Source organism: Chelonia mydas, chromosome 7 (assembly GCF_015237465.2).
Source record: "Chelonia mydas isolate rCheMyd1 chromosome 7, rCheMyd1.pri.v2, whole genome shotgun sequence".
NCBI lineage: Eukaryota > Metazoa > Chordata > Testudines > Cheloniidae > Chelonia > Chelonia mydas.
The window spans coordinates 26059437-26075525 of NC_057853.1; the positions used below are offsets into that span (position 1 = coordinate 26059437).

The 16089-nt window shown below is 39.1% G+C and overlaps 1 protein-coding gene across 19 annotated transcripts in view; it reads left to right on the forward strand.

The window, feature by feature from the left end:
* The window catches only part of ERC2 (ELKS/RAB6-interacting/CAST family member 2), an 823531-nt gene that overhangs the window by 584405 nt on the left and 223037 nt on the right, over positions 1 to 16089 (forward strand). The gene's annotated exons all lie outside the window — the stretch shown is intronic.

The window sequence follows — 16089 nt, forward strand, 5'->3', positions numbered from 1 at the left end:
CAGAAGGCTTCAGGTGTGGCCTCAGCAATTCATATGTCCTGGGGACATGCTTGGCAGAGAAACATTTTAAGATTTAAACACTGTAATACAAATGCTGTTACCAACTTCATAATCCTGAGTGATCTGGAGGACTGGTGATTCATAACATGTACCACTGACATGCTGTCATTTCAAAAACACACTTTTGTTTGAAAAATCCATTTTCCAAACAGTTACTGCTGCCAAAATTGGAAGGAATTCTAGGAATGTGATATTCTTTACTGTACAATCTCAGGGCCATTTCTGGGCACACCGCTTGCCTTGGTAAAATACTCCAAAACCTACTCTTCCTGATGCGTCTGAATGAACCGTTAAATCTGCTTCTATCATCCATTCCTCCCTCCAAAAAGACACTCCATTAAATTGATTCAGAAACTGTTCCCAAATCTCTAAATCCTCCTTTATCTCTTTATTAGCCTTTATAAAATGGTTGGACTTTTCTATTTCTGTGTGGCAGATGACAATTTGATGCAAAATGCCCACTCTAGGACCACCCCTTGGCATGCAAAGTTAAGATGCCCAATAATAGATTGCAACTCCCACAGTGTAACCTTCTTTGCTGCTCTAGTCTTGATGATCAATCCCAGAAGTTCCCCCAGTTCATCCAGGGAGGGTCTAGCTATAGCAGCCTGTGTGTCTCTCTCAATCCCCAGGTAGGTCGGCTTCAAAGAGTGCTCCTCTCTTTTTTCCACAGAAGTACCTCCAGCTTACCAGCCAGGCCTTGCAGTGTGGCTAGTAATCTAGAACACTCCTCAGAATCTGCCCTGTCTGCAAACAAGATATATCCAAATAGCATACTTAATGGTATAAACCAGACTCCCACGTCACTGCCCATTCCAGCATTGTCCTGAATTTTTGCTGAGCTGGAGACAGACAATCCCATTGGAAGGGACTTATCAAAATACAACTGACTCTTGAAACAGAAATCCTGAAGTTAAAATCAGAAGGATGCACTGGCAATAACAGAAAAGCCAACCTGATGTCACATTTTGCCAACAGCGCCCCCAGGCCACAGGTCTTAACCATGCACACAGCCTCACTGAAGGAAGAATAATGTTCTGAACATAATTCAGGCTCTGTTGCATCATTAACTGAACTATCATATGGGTAGGACAAATGGTGGATCAAGCGCCAGGTGCCTTCTTAGGAGCCAAGACTGGAGGGAGAAACTCAGATATTCTTCATAAGTAAATGATTGAATGGCCCTGCAACTCTGTTAGCATTTATTTCCTGTGCAATCTTTTTCTTCACCATTTTCTCCAACCCTTCTGTGGATCTCAGATTTGTGGACATTACATGACTTCTTACCCCCATATAGAGAATCCTAAATCCTTATGTAAACCCGTCCCATAAATGCCATCCATCTGTTTTGCTGGGGATAATCCCAAAGGAGTAACCATAACACTTTGAGTTTAACTGGACTTAGAAGCTTTTGCCAATACCTCTGCTGCCAGCTCCTCTGCCCCTGTCCCTGTGCCCAGAAGCAAGCAGGAGGGGAAGTGGATTTACCTCAATGTTATACCACATTTTGGCCTTCCCCAAAAGCTGTAGCAATAGTGGGCCGCATGGGCCCCAAAGCAAACACCTGCCCTTGTTAAAAGTCCAGCAAATGTCATTCAGACCATGGGCTCTCTTTTGGGCTTGCCGAGGAATAGATAGGCTGCTATCAGTATGAACACCTGCCCCCATGGTTTCATCCACCCCAACCAGAACATGTGATGTGGGATGCCCCCATTGAATTCCAGCCTGTGTTGCAGCCCTCAGTCTAAACTGTTCATCACAATTAAACCAGTCCATGCCCCCAAATGTATTAAATGCCTGCCATATTATGTCCAAATATTTTAATAATGCTGGGCTTCTTTCGGGGTATTGCTCCAGAATAACACATGTGTAGGTTAAAAAAGCTGCTTCCCAATTTTCTCAGATTGTACCTAGCCTTGGTTGTTTGACATTGGCAGATTTAGATTAAATCTCAGGAAAAACTTCCTAACTGTAAAAACAGTAGTACAATGAAACAGACTGCCTATGGAGGTCATGGAACCTCCCTCGCTGGAGGTTTTCAAAAGGAGACTGGATAGCCATCTGTTTTGAGTGTTTTAGACACAACAAATCTTGCATCTTGGCAAGGGGTTATATTAGATGACCCTTGTTATCCCTTCTAACCCTATGATTCTATGACTGGTTTGCTTGTCCTATCCGGTCTTATTGTCTTTCATAGCTTCCTTGTCAGGCAGTGATAAATGTCTATGTATTCACCTCTCAATATCTTATCTTTAGTATTGGAGAGAAAGTAAATTCCTGTTGGGTCCAATGCTTCTGCATTACCATATTCCTAACTAACCTCCCGGATCCCTCAAAGTCCTGAGGCTCTCTGGGTACCCCTTCAAGGGCAATCCTATCCCTGAATTTTTCTCTCCGATGCTTCTTGTGTTAATGACCCCATTTTTGGGGACTGCAGCATCCAGTTATTCCTTTATCCCAAAGCTGAACCCATGCATGGTGACCAGGACTCCCCTGTGAGGTAAGCCCCTGGCCTCTGAAACAATTGTAAATTAACCTGTAACAGTTGTGAGAAGAGAAGTTGTTGACGTCTGAGAGAGCCGTGTATCAACTATCCTGTGCCTGAACTGCTGCAAGGCTCTCCCTTGGTTGTGGCATCATGCTCTCCCAAACCATGCCCATTACACTTCTCTCTCCTGAACTGTCCTGCCCCTCAACCACTCCTTGGTGTTGTTCCACCCCTGCCATTAGTGATTCTGTCTCTTGCCATTCTTGTGCTCTGCCTCTTGGGTCTTAGAGGTAGCTCATCCCCCTGGTCTGACTCTGCTTGTCCTGTAGTACCCTATAACTCTTGAATTGATGCTGAAATAACTTCTGCTACAACATCATGCATCATTTCAATCAAGTTTTGGCCTCCCCCAAATCCTTAATGCTTGTTGTACTGCCCTGGCAGGGTTTACCTCCAAGTGACCCCTGCTACTCGGGGAAAGGGGTCTCCACCTGGGTTTCCCAGCCCCCCTTTATCCCTTTCAAGGGCAGCCCATGTTCCCTGTAAAGACCGAGTTCTCTGTGCCCTAGCCCAGTTCCATTTCCCTTGTATAGATTAAATCCTCCTCTTGAATAGGAGGAAGGGATTCAACCACCCCAGGCATGCTGATAAAGAAGCCCAGAGAGGGGATTTCCCTTCCTTCCTCTAGTTGAGCTGCACCTGCTGGAAGGGGAGTGTCTCCCCACCCCACCTCCAGTCTTACCATGTAGCTATGGTGAGCAGGCATCCAGACCGTCTGATAGGGTGCTTGCACATGGAGACACTGCTGCCAGCGGATCCCTGCTACTCCTGCTGCCAGGCCAATCCCAGGGCTACCTGTGGTATCCGTACCCCACCCTCCCACACACAGAAAGGGCAGTGCAGTTGTAATTCACACACCTCCTGGGGTGTGGTGTGCTGTCCGAGCTAGTGACACCAAGACCACTGAGAGAGAGAGAGAGAGAGGCAGATTAATGAGTGTGCTCTATAGTCTTCGCTAAGGGCCATATAGCTTTTAGCTGATGCAGTAGATGCTCATGCACTAAGCTCCAGAGGCCCTAGGTTCGATTCTGCCCACTGACAACTGGGGTCTGTCACTGTTACACAGTGACTTTCCCTGACCTACCCCCAGCTGTTTCCTGCCCTTCCTATCCCTCCCTGTAAAGTTTTCCCCAACTGCCCACCTACTGTAGGGGAACCCTTATAAGGGCAAGCCTTTTCCTCCAACTAGGCGGATAAAGATCCCTCTCATGGAAGGTTACGATGAGCAAATTCTGCCTTAGCTTCAGTTTTCAAATAATATTAGTCATGTACCCCCATGAAAAGTGCATTCTGGTAAAAATATCTATTCAAACAGAGCCCTTTCTCTGGCCATTGCATACCTGTATGTCATAAAGTTTGATGCACATGTTTTATCACAAATAAATATGGGTTTCTATTTATTGTTTCAGAATGGAGCTAATTATTCTGTTGATGCTCCTCTTAAAAGTTTAGCCTGCCAGTCTTTGAGGGTTGCTAGTTTTGAAATTCCTACTCTTGAAAGTGCTGTTGCTGTGAGTATATGGGGGAAACGCTCATGTAACTGCATCAAAAATGTGCACCATACTTCTATTTAAATTTCCTATGCACAGGAACCCCGAGAAGTCATCAAGTGTATTGTTAATTATTTGTTTGCCCAAAGGATCATATTCATAGATCCATTATCAAAATGCTATGAAAAATTGGATGTAGGCAATTTGGGTTGGCAATTTGGAATATTTGGTCAACTATAAATATAAAAATAAAATAAAAAAATTAAACAAAAAGTTGTTTTCTAACATATGAGAGAAATCTTTATAAAATAGATATTTCAAGTTCCATAAAATTTCAGCAAACAAAATAATAGTAACTTTTTTTTCAAAAGCACACTATCATTTTGGTAGTTTAAAAAATTGGCTGAAAATTATACTCTGGGGATCAAACCATTCATTCTGAAAACTACTTTTATCTTTGTCCATTGTAAACACCAGGAGCAATGTTGAAAGACAAGTAGTTTGACAGTGACAGATTACCTATAGTTTTGTTTTCCTGTTTAGCTTAGATAGACTTTGTGCAGTGCTGTGTCCCACTGTAACACAAACCCCTACATTCAGATGTCATTGGTCTTAACATTCTTAATCCTCTGCATTGCAGAGGTATTTTAGACAAGCAAGCTTGTGCTGGTATGCAGAGCACCAGGGCAAAATGGGCAAATAACACATCGTAATTAAGAATTGGAGTAACCAGAAATAATTATAATATTTTAACATCATTTTTTCACAGATTTATGTGTTCTATTATTTTTAATTATGCATTGAAATAGCTTTGACATTGGGTTTACCCTGATTTACCAAAGGTCACCATTGAGAAGTCTCTAAATTCCTTACACAGCCTGAACATGGGTATTGCCTACTCTTGTGAGCATTCCTATCAATTTGTACCAAATGATATGGCAGTTATTGGAAAGACATGGTCTGTGAGACTATGATGTAATTAGTTTAATGGACAGATATATCTCCTCTCCAAGGGATCTGTTTTCCTTATCTGCCACTAATGAAACAAAATACAAGTTAATAAGTAAAAAGTATATTATGACAGGGACTAAGGGGGTGGTTTTCAAAGGCACACAGGGGAATTGTATGCCTAGCCCTAATGGAAAGTCCGTGGGAGTTCACTAGGTACTCTGCTCCCATTTGTGCCTTTGAAATTGCACCTAATTTTTTTTCTTAATTATTTTTTTTAGACAAAAGTTCCATTTGTACATTTTAGGCAGCTGGAAAATAAAAGAATTATTCAGTGCTGCCAATATGAAAAACATAGATATTAAATGGGGAGAGGGGACATAGTGGGAAATGAGGGAGGAAAAGATTGCTCTAAGAGAAATGCGGGAGGCAAGGGGAGGATGGAAAGAGAACTGCATTTTGATGACTCTCTCTTCTACATTTCTTGCATTCTGAACTTCCAAATCAAATGCAACTTCTCTGTGCTCCTCTGCACAACCCTGCCATCCTTTGAATTCCTGCTCACAATCTCAAGTTCACTCCACTCCCCTTCTTATCCTCATGTCCTCTCTACATGGGCACTCAGCCTCCCCTCAACATCTCATGGTGGGCAAGAGGGTATGAGCAGGGTGGTGCAGAGGGTGCAAGAATCCCCCAGCTGTGAAGGAAAGAGGATGATGTGGAGGAGAGTGATTAGATTGGTGGGACTGGGGGCATATGGATATGCTGGAGGCAGAGGAACCCAGTGCTTTGATGCCAAGCCATTGGTGTTTCAAGAACCTTCTTTTGTCTCTTGCTGGTAATAGCTCACCTTACCTGATCACTCTCCTTACAGTGTGTATGGTAACACCCATTGTTTCATGTTTTCTGTGTATATAAAATCTCCCCACTGTATTTTCCACTGCATGCATCTGATGAAGTGAGCTTAGCTCATGATAGCTTATGCTCAAATAAATTTGTTAGTCTCTAAGGTGCCACAAGTACTCCTTTTCTTTTTGCGGATACAGACTAACATGGCTGCTACTCTGAAAAGAGCCTTCTTGACAGTGCTGTCTTTGCTCCCCAATAACTCCATGCTGTTTAGAACCCTTGATGCACTTATGGCTTGGCACAGAGATATTCAGCTTCCCCGTCATTGCTATTTCATATTATTGTTTATTTTTTCGGAAAATAGCTTACACTAAAGAGAGTTGTTGTTTGAAAACAGTTTTTAAATAGTTTAGCTTTTAAATGGAATAGTTTATAAATGGTGCCCTCACTGATTATATGATAATATGTAATCTGTATGGACCAAATTCTGCTTTTAGCTCCAGAAATATAATTCCGGAGTAATCCCACTGAAGTCAATAGGGACTCTGGATTCACACCTCTGTAACTGAATGCAGAGTTAGACCAGTGGCTCTGTTGTAGAATGTACAGTTTTTACGTTGATGCAGGCAATCGACACATTTTCTATTTAAAAATACAGATAATGTTCCGTTGTTTATTTTCTAAAGATGCATGTGCATCCATAATGGATTAACGGCATGTTTTAACATACAGTGTTTTTTTCTTTAGGGTGACAGAGAGAAGCTGTTTCAAACAGGATCTCTCATCACTGTCTATCTCAAGCCACCTCCTACTGAACTTAAGGTTGAATACTCAGGGTCATGAGGGAAAGAAAACAATAATTAAAGGGGAAAAGTTGATTGAGCTGTTTTTTTTCTTCCTCGGTATGATTAGCACATGAGAAGTGGGCTGTGTACTCTGTATATATCATTAGTTCAAACATTTCTGACTTGAATTATTTTAATGGCTACATTTTAAATTGCATTTTTGTATTTTATGCAGAATGGCGCAAGTAATCAAGACTGTAAAGGTTCTTGTTAGAAAATCTTGTTTCTATAAATCTTAATGTTGGCATTTTATTTTATGTGACAATTGTACTGTCTGCAGCTTCCACCCCTAAAAATTGTCATGGGTTCTGTTATTAAAGCTGAGAAAATTATTGATAGACTAACACAGTCGGGAAATAAAATAGAAGCATTTACGAAGTTCCCTTTTAAACTGACTGTCAAACGTAGCAATGCAATGTATTACGGTTGTAGGTTTCTGTGAGACCCTTTATGAAGGTTAACGGCAAGGCAGCACTCAGAAGAGAGCATTTATCTTAGTGGTCATCCTTCAATGTTTTAGTCTACTGAGAATTTTTTTCAGAGTGGTTAAAACCATTTTTTGTGTGTTTTATTAGCTGTATCTTGAATACCTCCTACAAGGTGAATGACAGTTTAGGGTTATTAAATCTGTTCTTAGTACATTCTTTTATCCATTGTTAATCTTGACTAAATATATGTTAGTGAACAACCCTTTTTCCTCAGTTGTTGCCCGTATTTGTTAAAGAAATTATTCGTTTTGACATTTGTTTAGGCTGCAGTTTGATAAAATACTGTGTACAGTATACTTTTTCAGTTTGGCATTCAGCAGACTATTTCATGGATTTATTTCTCTTTGCATTATCTTATCTTCCTTTTAGCATGCTTGGGCTTCCTTTTTATATTAAGTAATTTTTTTTCAGTCCAAGACAGTCTGTTTCACAAACTTATAGTATATGCCTCTATTTGTTGTTTAGAGATCACCTAGGGGCTGTGTTTTGCAAGTTTTATGCTCACACTTAAATATGTGCAGCTTTGCATATCTTATACTTTCTGAAGTCCCATAGCCAATATTTTTGTGTAAATAAAAATGGTTAACATACTTTAAAGCTACTCCCAGTGACTTCAGTGGGAGTTTTGCATTAATAAGGACTACAGGTTTTAGCCCTTTAGATAGTGGAGCTATTTAGTTGTTTATTGTCCCTGTGAGCAAGATACTTAAGCACATGCACAACATTAAACACATAAGTAATTCTGATTAAAAATGTTGCTGAACTGGATCCTTGTTTATTAGTTCTAGAAATGGGCCATGAACTTGCTCCCAGGGACATCAAATTAAGGGCTCGATTCTGCCACCCTCACTCACATTGAGTAATAACTTAGCAACAAGAAGTCCCAATGAAATCAGTGGGACTGCTTGCTGAGTAAGGTCAGACATTAGTAAGAGTAGCAGAATCTGGGCCTAAGTAAACTGGGCATAGTCTGATTTTGCCCAGATTTGCCTGATTATTATTATAATTATTGCCTGATTTTGCTATTAAGGTAATTTACTGAGGGTCTGTCACCTAAAAAGGGCACATGAATGCTGTATATGAGAGAGTTAAATACTCTGAATTAACCAAACCTGTGGATCCAATGGACTATCCACAACCCTCCGTATGTTACTGTTGATACCGAAGCACAACATTGTTTCTGTACAGGTTGAGATTAAGCCAACTGTCCCTCATCCAAACAGTATCATCTGTCTGAAGATGTTTTTAAAATAGCGGTGTACTAATTAGCATTGGGTGTTAATGCTTTGATAATTTTACTGAATGGAAGAATGTCATCACACACACACTCTCACAATTTGCACCCTTGGGATCCAACAATATTTTGAGAACATCAGAAATGAGTTGCATTCATACAAAACAGTTATTAGAGTTGCACCTCATATGCTAGTTGTGAATTTGGCAAATATCTGTAAACTGCTTTGGGATCATTTGGAAAGTAAGCTGATATATTAATATAAGATACTATGAACATTAATAAAGTTAATAAATGTTGTGCTTCATTGTTGATGTTAAAACTTTAAGTAACATTTAAGTAATCATGTACTGCTTATGATTTCTCTCTATAACCCAAAATACATGTCCTCTGAATGTAGTTTGTGACCATAATCAGAAGTATATGACTGGAGTGAATGTATTGCCAAATGCTACACAAACTTTTACTTAAGCAGACTTCAGACATGAGAGGTAGCAATCCTATTCTGCTGTGCATATTAGATAACTGTCAAGATGAATTATTCACTTTATGTATTATCTTTAAATCAATAGTAATCTATATTCAAGCTGAGCAGAGAGTAGTGGTTAGATATATATTTTGTTGAATTTCAGTAGGAAGTCAGCACATCTCAGAAGCTTTGCAGGTTCAAACATGTAGTGTTCGAATATATCTGAACTTTTTTGGATCTGTAAAGTAGAAGTGGAAACAAGACTGATACATGAGATTTCAGAATCTGCTGTCAACCATGCTGGAAATAAAACAAGCTTTGCAATGCTCAGAGTATTCTGGTACTTCCATTTCTAATCCAAGATGGAACCAGAGCACAGAGGGGCCCAAAAATTAAAAGTAAACTTTTGAACCTCAAAAGATTTAGCTTAGGCTTTCAGTAAAGGTTCAGCTTGATTTTAGTATCCAAGTCAGTTCATCCATTGCTAATAAAATTTTTTGATCTGTTACACAAAAAAGGCAGGTTGTACAAATTTTTAAAGTACTGTGCCTTTGTGTAAAATCCATTGTATTATCATTTTAACAACTGATACATTTCTCTGGGTGGAGCACTGCATACTGCCATTTCGGAGGAATGAACTTTATGCTCTAATAAGTCATTTCCCTCTCTAATTACTCTGACCATAATTTGCATAAAAACGTGTGTATCCTAAAGACTTACCTTGTTCTTGAATGGGGTCCAAAATGTTTCAAATAGCTCATGAATATGTGACAAAAAATGAACTGTAGATGCACAGATAAGAAATTAGTTTTAAGCATGTAAACTACCGCCTCCTTCTAAGGGCCTGATTCTGCAACCCTTATACTGAGTAGTATTTACTCAAGTAAGTAGTGTCTGAAGACACTAACTTCAGTGTGACTACTTGCTTGAATAATTACTATTCAGCATGAGCCAAGGTTGCACAATTAGGCCCTAAACTGTAATATAGAAAACAAAAATAAGTTAAAGTAGACAAACCTCCACAAAACTTCCCAAATCAACAAATGACTCTCCCCAGTGTCTCAAAATTCTCATTGTCTGATCGGCTGAGTGAATCTGTCAGGCAAGTGCAATAATGAAGAAACTGTTGCATTCACTGTCTTTTTAGCCAGTTGGCTGGCTTGGGAGCTGATCAGCTGCAAGACTCCATAGGGCTTTGCAGTCACCAGTCAAAGTGAGTGTGCAGCCTCGGGACGTCACTACCCTCCCTCCTCACAGCCATCATGTAACTGCAATACACAACCAGATTTTGATATTTTAGCTGCATCTTCAGCAGTATTTTTCTCTAGTAGTTATCTATATTTTGCTTATTTTGTTTTTTGTTTTGTTTTTTGGAGGAATGGCAAGAATGAATTCCTTACATGGATAAAAGGGATTCAAAGTGCAATACTAATAAGAAGGAATTCTTATTAAAATTGGAAGAAAATGCTGATGGATTTAGGGACTATTTTGTTAATTTAGAGATTTTTCTAATTTGACCGTGTAAAGCTTGATTAATTTTTCTTGATGTTAGAAATATTACTCTAATATTTATGTAATAGATTAGTTTTGGGGGAACGGGAACAAGTTCCTATTAGCAAAAAGGATTGCTCTCTGTAAATATTAATGCTGGAGAATGTTTTTAAATTCACTGCTCTAATAAATTATTTTAAAATGTATTTTTATTACTATTGTTTATTAAACACTAAGGAGACATTTTGGCTGCAATACGTGATAACATCTCTATAGAACTGTATTTTGATATTTACTACTTTTGCTGACTTGGGATGTAATTAAGAATGATAAATGATGCTAATGCTTTTAAGTTTGTGAACAGGAGACTGTATCAGACTCTATGTTGTACTCAGTGCCATTCAAACCCTAATTTTCAAATTGTATGTTCAGAGGGCATACATTGTAGGCCTCAATTTCTAGTAGTGCCAGGGTAAGTACGGTACATCTCTGACTTGGGGAGATTTATATATAGAGCTTCCCATCTTTTTAGGTCACTGAATCAAATTTAGTCCATGTTGGTTAATGAGAAAGTCATTACCATCTAATGGCTGTTTTGATAGTGAATACAAAATTAGTTGCCGCTTAATTCCTTGTTCCATGGCTTTAAAATCCACCAGCAACAGTAGCAGTAGTTACCATCCTTAATAGGCATAGAAACTGAACTGCCCTCTCAGTCTCAGAGTTCCCTTCAGAGGAGGTTTCAGGCTCATTGGCAAGGTAGTGTGGTGAATTTTTCACACCTGCTGTCAGAGCTGCACATTTTCTATGAAACAACAGAGACCTTTAGGCTCCAAGGCTGTCCATCTGGCCTCTCCCATGAGCACTCAGTTCACTTCACCTAAAATAAATTAGTAAAACCTCCAATATCCTATTTTATTAAGCTGTGTCTTCCTGGAATTTAATGGCGTCTGAGTGCAGGGACTGCAGTGGCATTAGACCACATGGCATGGGCCACAAAAAGATGGGGAGGGCTTCTAGTGTCCCTATATACGCCTGTATAAAGGTCTGTCATAGTCTGGCTCTTGTTTTTTTTTAACCTCAATGATTATAGTGATATATGTCATGACAATGCATATTGTTTTGAGCTACCACTTGTTTGATAATTTAAGTAGACAAGAGAGAGTAATCATATGTTATCTTTGGTAGAATATATAGTTCAATCTGATTAACTGAACTCTGGTTAACCAAAACTCCTGGTCAAATACAGTTGGATTGTCTACCTTGGGATTGTTACTGTGTCACTGTTCAAATCAGGCATGATCTATGTCTCTTAGTCCCAGTGAAAAGGCATCAGCAGAGTTTATGCTCTTTCAGCCTTTTCAGGTTGATGACCTCTTAATCAAAGTCAAAAATGTTCATGATCCTCTAACGTTTAGTATAAAAATAACAGTAAAAATGTATCAATGAGAACAATGTTAACCCTGGTTTCAGAGTAGCAGCCATGTTAGTCTGTATCTGCAAAAAGAAAAGGAGTAATTGTGGCACCTTAGAGACTAACAAATTTATTTGAGCATAAGCTTTCGTAAGCTACAGCTTACTTCATCGGATGCATGCAGTGGAAAATACAGTGGGGAGATTTTATATACACAGAGAACATGAAACAATGGGTGTTACCATACACACTGTAAGGAGAGCGATCAGGTAAGGTGAGCTATAACCATCAGGAGAGCGAGGGGCGGAGGGGAACCTTTTGTAGTGATAATCAAGGTGGGCCATTTCCAGCAGTTGACAAGAACGTGTGAGGAACAGTAGGTGGGGGGGAATAAACATTGGGAAATAGTTTTACTGTGTGTAATGACACATCCACTCCTAGTCTTTATTCAAGCCTAAGTTAATTGTATCCAGTTTGCAAATTAATTCCAATTCAGCAGTCTCTCGTTGGAGTCTGTTTTTGAAGTTTTTTTGTTGAAGAATTGCCACTTTTAGGTCTGTAATCGAGTGACCAAAGAGACTGAAGTGTTCTCCGACTGCTTTTTGAATGTTATAATTCTTGATGTCTGATTTGTGTCCATTTATTCTTTTACATAGAGACTGTCCAGTTTGGCCAATGTACATGGCAGAGGGGCATTGCTGGCACATGATGGCATATATCCCATTGGTAGATGTGCAGGTGAACGAGCCTCTGATAGTGTGGCTGATGTGATTAGGCCCTATGATGGTGTCCGCTGAATAGATATGTGGGCACAGTTGGCAACGGGCTTTGTTGCAAGGATAGGTTCCTGGGTTAGTGTTTTTGTTGTGTGGTGTGTCGTTGCTGGTGAGTATTTGCTTCAGGTTGGGGGGCTGTCTGTAAGCAAGGACTGGCCTGTCTCCCAAGGTGTGTGAGAGTGATGGGTCGTTGTTCAGGATAGGTTGTAGATCCTTGATGATGCATTGGAGAGGTTTTAGTTGAGGGCTGAAGGTGATGGCTAGTGGCATTCTGTTATTTTCTTTGTTGGGCCTGTCCTGTAGTAGGTGACTTCTGGGTACTCTTCTGGCTCTGTCAATCTGTTTCTTCACTTCAGCAGGTGGGTATTGTAGTTGAAAGAATGCTTGATAGAGATTTTGTAGGTGTTTGCCTCTGTCTGAGGGGTTGGAGCAAATGCGGTTGTATCGTAGAGCTTGGCTGTAGACAATGGATCGTGTGGTGTGGTCTGGATGAAAGCTGGAGGCATGGAGGTAGGAATAGTGGTCAGTAGGTTTCCAGTATAGGGTGGAGTTTATGTGACCATCACTTATTAGCACCGTAGTGTCCAGGAAGTGGATCTCTTGTGTGGACTGGTCCAGACTAAAGTTGATGGTGGTAAAACTATTTCCGCATGATTATTCCCCCCCCTCCCCCGCCCCACTGTTCCTCACACATTCTTGTCAACTGCTGGAAATGACCCACCTTGATTATCACTACAAAATGTCCCCCCCACCCCTTGTTACAGTGTGTATGGTAACACCCATTGTTTCATGTTCTCTGTGTATATAAAATCTCCCCACTGTATTTTCCACTGCATGCATCCGATGAAGTGAGCTGTAGCTCACGAAAACTTATGCTCAAATAAATTTGTTAGTCTCTAAGGTGCCACAAGTACTCCTTTTCTTTTAATGTTAACCCTGTATTTTTTGTGCATGTTTTGAGAGGTTGACAGAAAATAGTTGACACTGAGAGCAAGGGTATGCATGGAGTTGGGGATCAAGATTTTTGGGGTTTTTAGATTGTAAAAAAATTGTCAATGCCTTGTAACCCCCTTAGATTGCCTTTCATACCCCTGTGTGTATGTGGGAGACATAACCCATTGGTTATGAAACACTGCTGTAGGTCTGCATGTCTGGGTGTCCACTGAGTTGGAGGACCCAGAGTGCAGACTGGGCAACATTTTTTGGATTGCTCCTTTGATATTCAGAAGATTTTTTGTGTACCCATCTGCTTCTTAAAAGTGGAGTTGTATAATGTTACAAATCCACACACTCCTATGGTCTCAAGTACATATGGCATTTTTGGCAGGTAGAAAAATAAAGACAAATATGAGTAAATCTAAGTGTCAGTTGTCTGAATGCTACCGAATTTACCAAGACCTGTGACTGCCCTTGCTCTCTATTCAGATTTGGGGCCTCACTGCCAGTTTAATTCTGGAGGAAATATAAAGATTCACTACAGCAGCTTATTTGGTTTCCTTAGCAGTTGACAAAAAAATTATCCCTTGATGTTGACCTAACATTTTCATTCTCCACATGATTCTTTGAGAGAGTCCTCTTCTTTTACAGCTGGGTAAACTCTGTATTACACTTAGTAAAATATGACAATGTAGCAACTGAAAATTTGAAATCCACCAGCTGGCAAATATATAAAGTGAAACCTACTAGAGAATATGCAACTGTATCTACATATCTTAACTTCTAACTTAACCAGATTTAAGAACCACTGGGAAATCAGCGATATGGCCATCTAGTCCGTACTTAGCCTGCGTTTGTTAGGTTTCTATTCTGACCATTCTGTGAACTTTTGCAACTGTACATCCAAACAGTGATTATATATTCTACTTCCTATTAGAAGTTCTAGGTATGGTATAACTTGATATTCATCTGATGTATCTACTTTAATAGCAACAAATAATAAAATGGCTTTGAGCCCATTAGCATTAATGTAGTAAAGCAGTGCACATTTTTATTCTAGCTGTCCTGAAAGCAAGACTAATACAGCAAAAGCCGTCTTAAAGGATTGTTCAAGATACTGACAAAAATTGCTTGCTCAATGGAAGCTAATGAAAAAAACTGACTATTTCAGAAATATTCTGTTAGTTAACATAAACCTTTGGACATTATGGCCAATTTTTGCTTGTAATTTTAGTTATGTATGGTAATGAAAATGTCTATTATCAACTGAACAATCAAATCATTAAGCTTAGCTAGTTTCATATAATCACATATTTTGTGATTAATAATAATAATAATAATTATAAAACTAAGCTTTCTAATGTCACTTTGTACTTAAACAAAGACTGTTGGAGAAATATGGCATCCTTCTATGCACGATTTGTAAAAAATAGAATTAAAAACAAAGAAACTTTGATTATAATGAACAGGCAGAATAATAAATGAGAATTTTAAGTCTATGTATAAAATGCAATTGTTTATCTAAAATTAATCCATATCTCATAACTTTGAGAGCAGAATATATGAGTTGTTTTTCTTTGGCTCCACCAGAAATATTGTCCTCTAAATATTTACGTTAATACATTAGAAACTTTGAAATAAAAGTGATATAGCTCTCTTGACATTTTTGCTGGTAAGCTTGGAGGCTATAAAAATTCCAGCCTCTTAGCTTACCTTGACTGTATGAAGTTCATGAGCCATATTCTTACAGCTATTAACAGGTGGAGTTTAGGGTTAATGTATGACTCATTTATCTGTGTTTATTTTTTCTCATGATTGATCTTACGTATTTCTGGAGGAAGACCTAAGCCATAATGTATTCTATTCTGAAAGCTTTTACATACTATGTGTTTTTTCTGAGCTGGAATATTTTGTTTCTCTCATTGCACACATTACACAAATCTAATACATTCTTCTTATTATTTAAGAAACTAAGGGAAAGATTGCTGTCTTGACTTCAAGGGTGCTTAGGAATGTAAGGGGGAGTAAGACCGTTCCACATCCCTTCATGACTCCCTGCATCTCCATTGCAGGATTATTTTAATTAATGCCATGGTTGGCAAAAGCAAATGGCTCCAAAGCATGGATTAAGAGGAAGGAGGAGTGAGAGAAGGAGAGGGAGTAACCCTGAAGTCCATGTTTCATCATTTTCACTTTTTGCCAGAAATTACTCTTGTATTATGGTACTCACTGATGATTTAAAAACAGATCCTGCTTGATGCTTATAAATAATAGGAAAATGTTGAGTAAATGAGAGGGAGGTCCAGAGACCTGTCATTTGTGTGGTGAAATCTCCAGGAGGCAGAGACAAAGAACTGATTGGAAAAATATATTTAATTTGTAGCATTTAAGTCTTTCTTGTTAGATATTTCTAATATGAATTTTTAGTGACAAGTTTACTTGGATTAACCAAAGTGTGTTTTAAAACTATATGCCCAAGACTGTTTCTAACATGACAGAATTCAAAGAAACGTTTCTAAAAATTGCATTGTATAATGTACT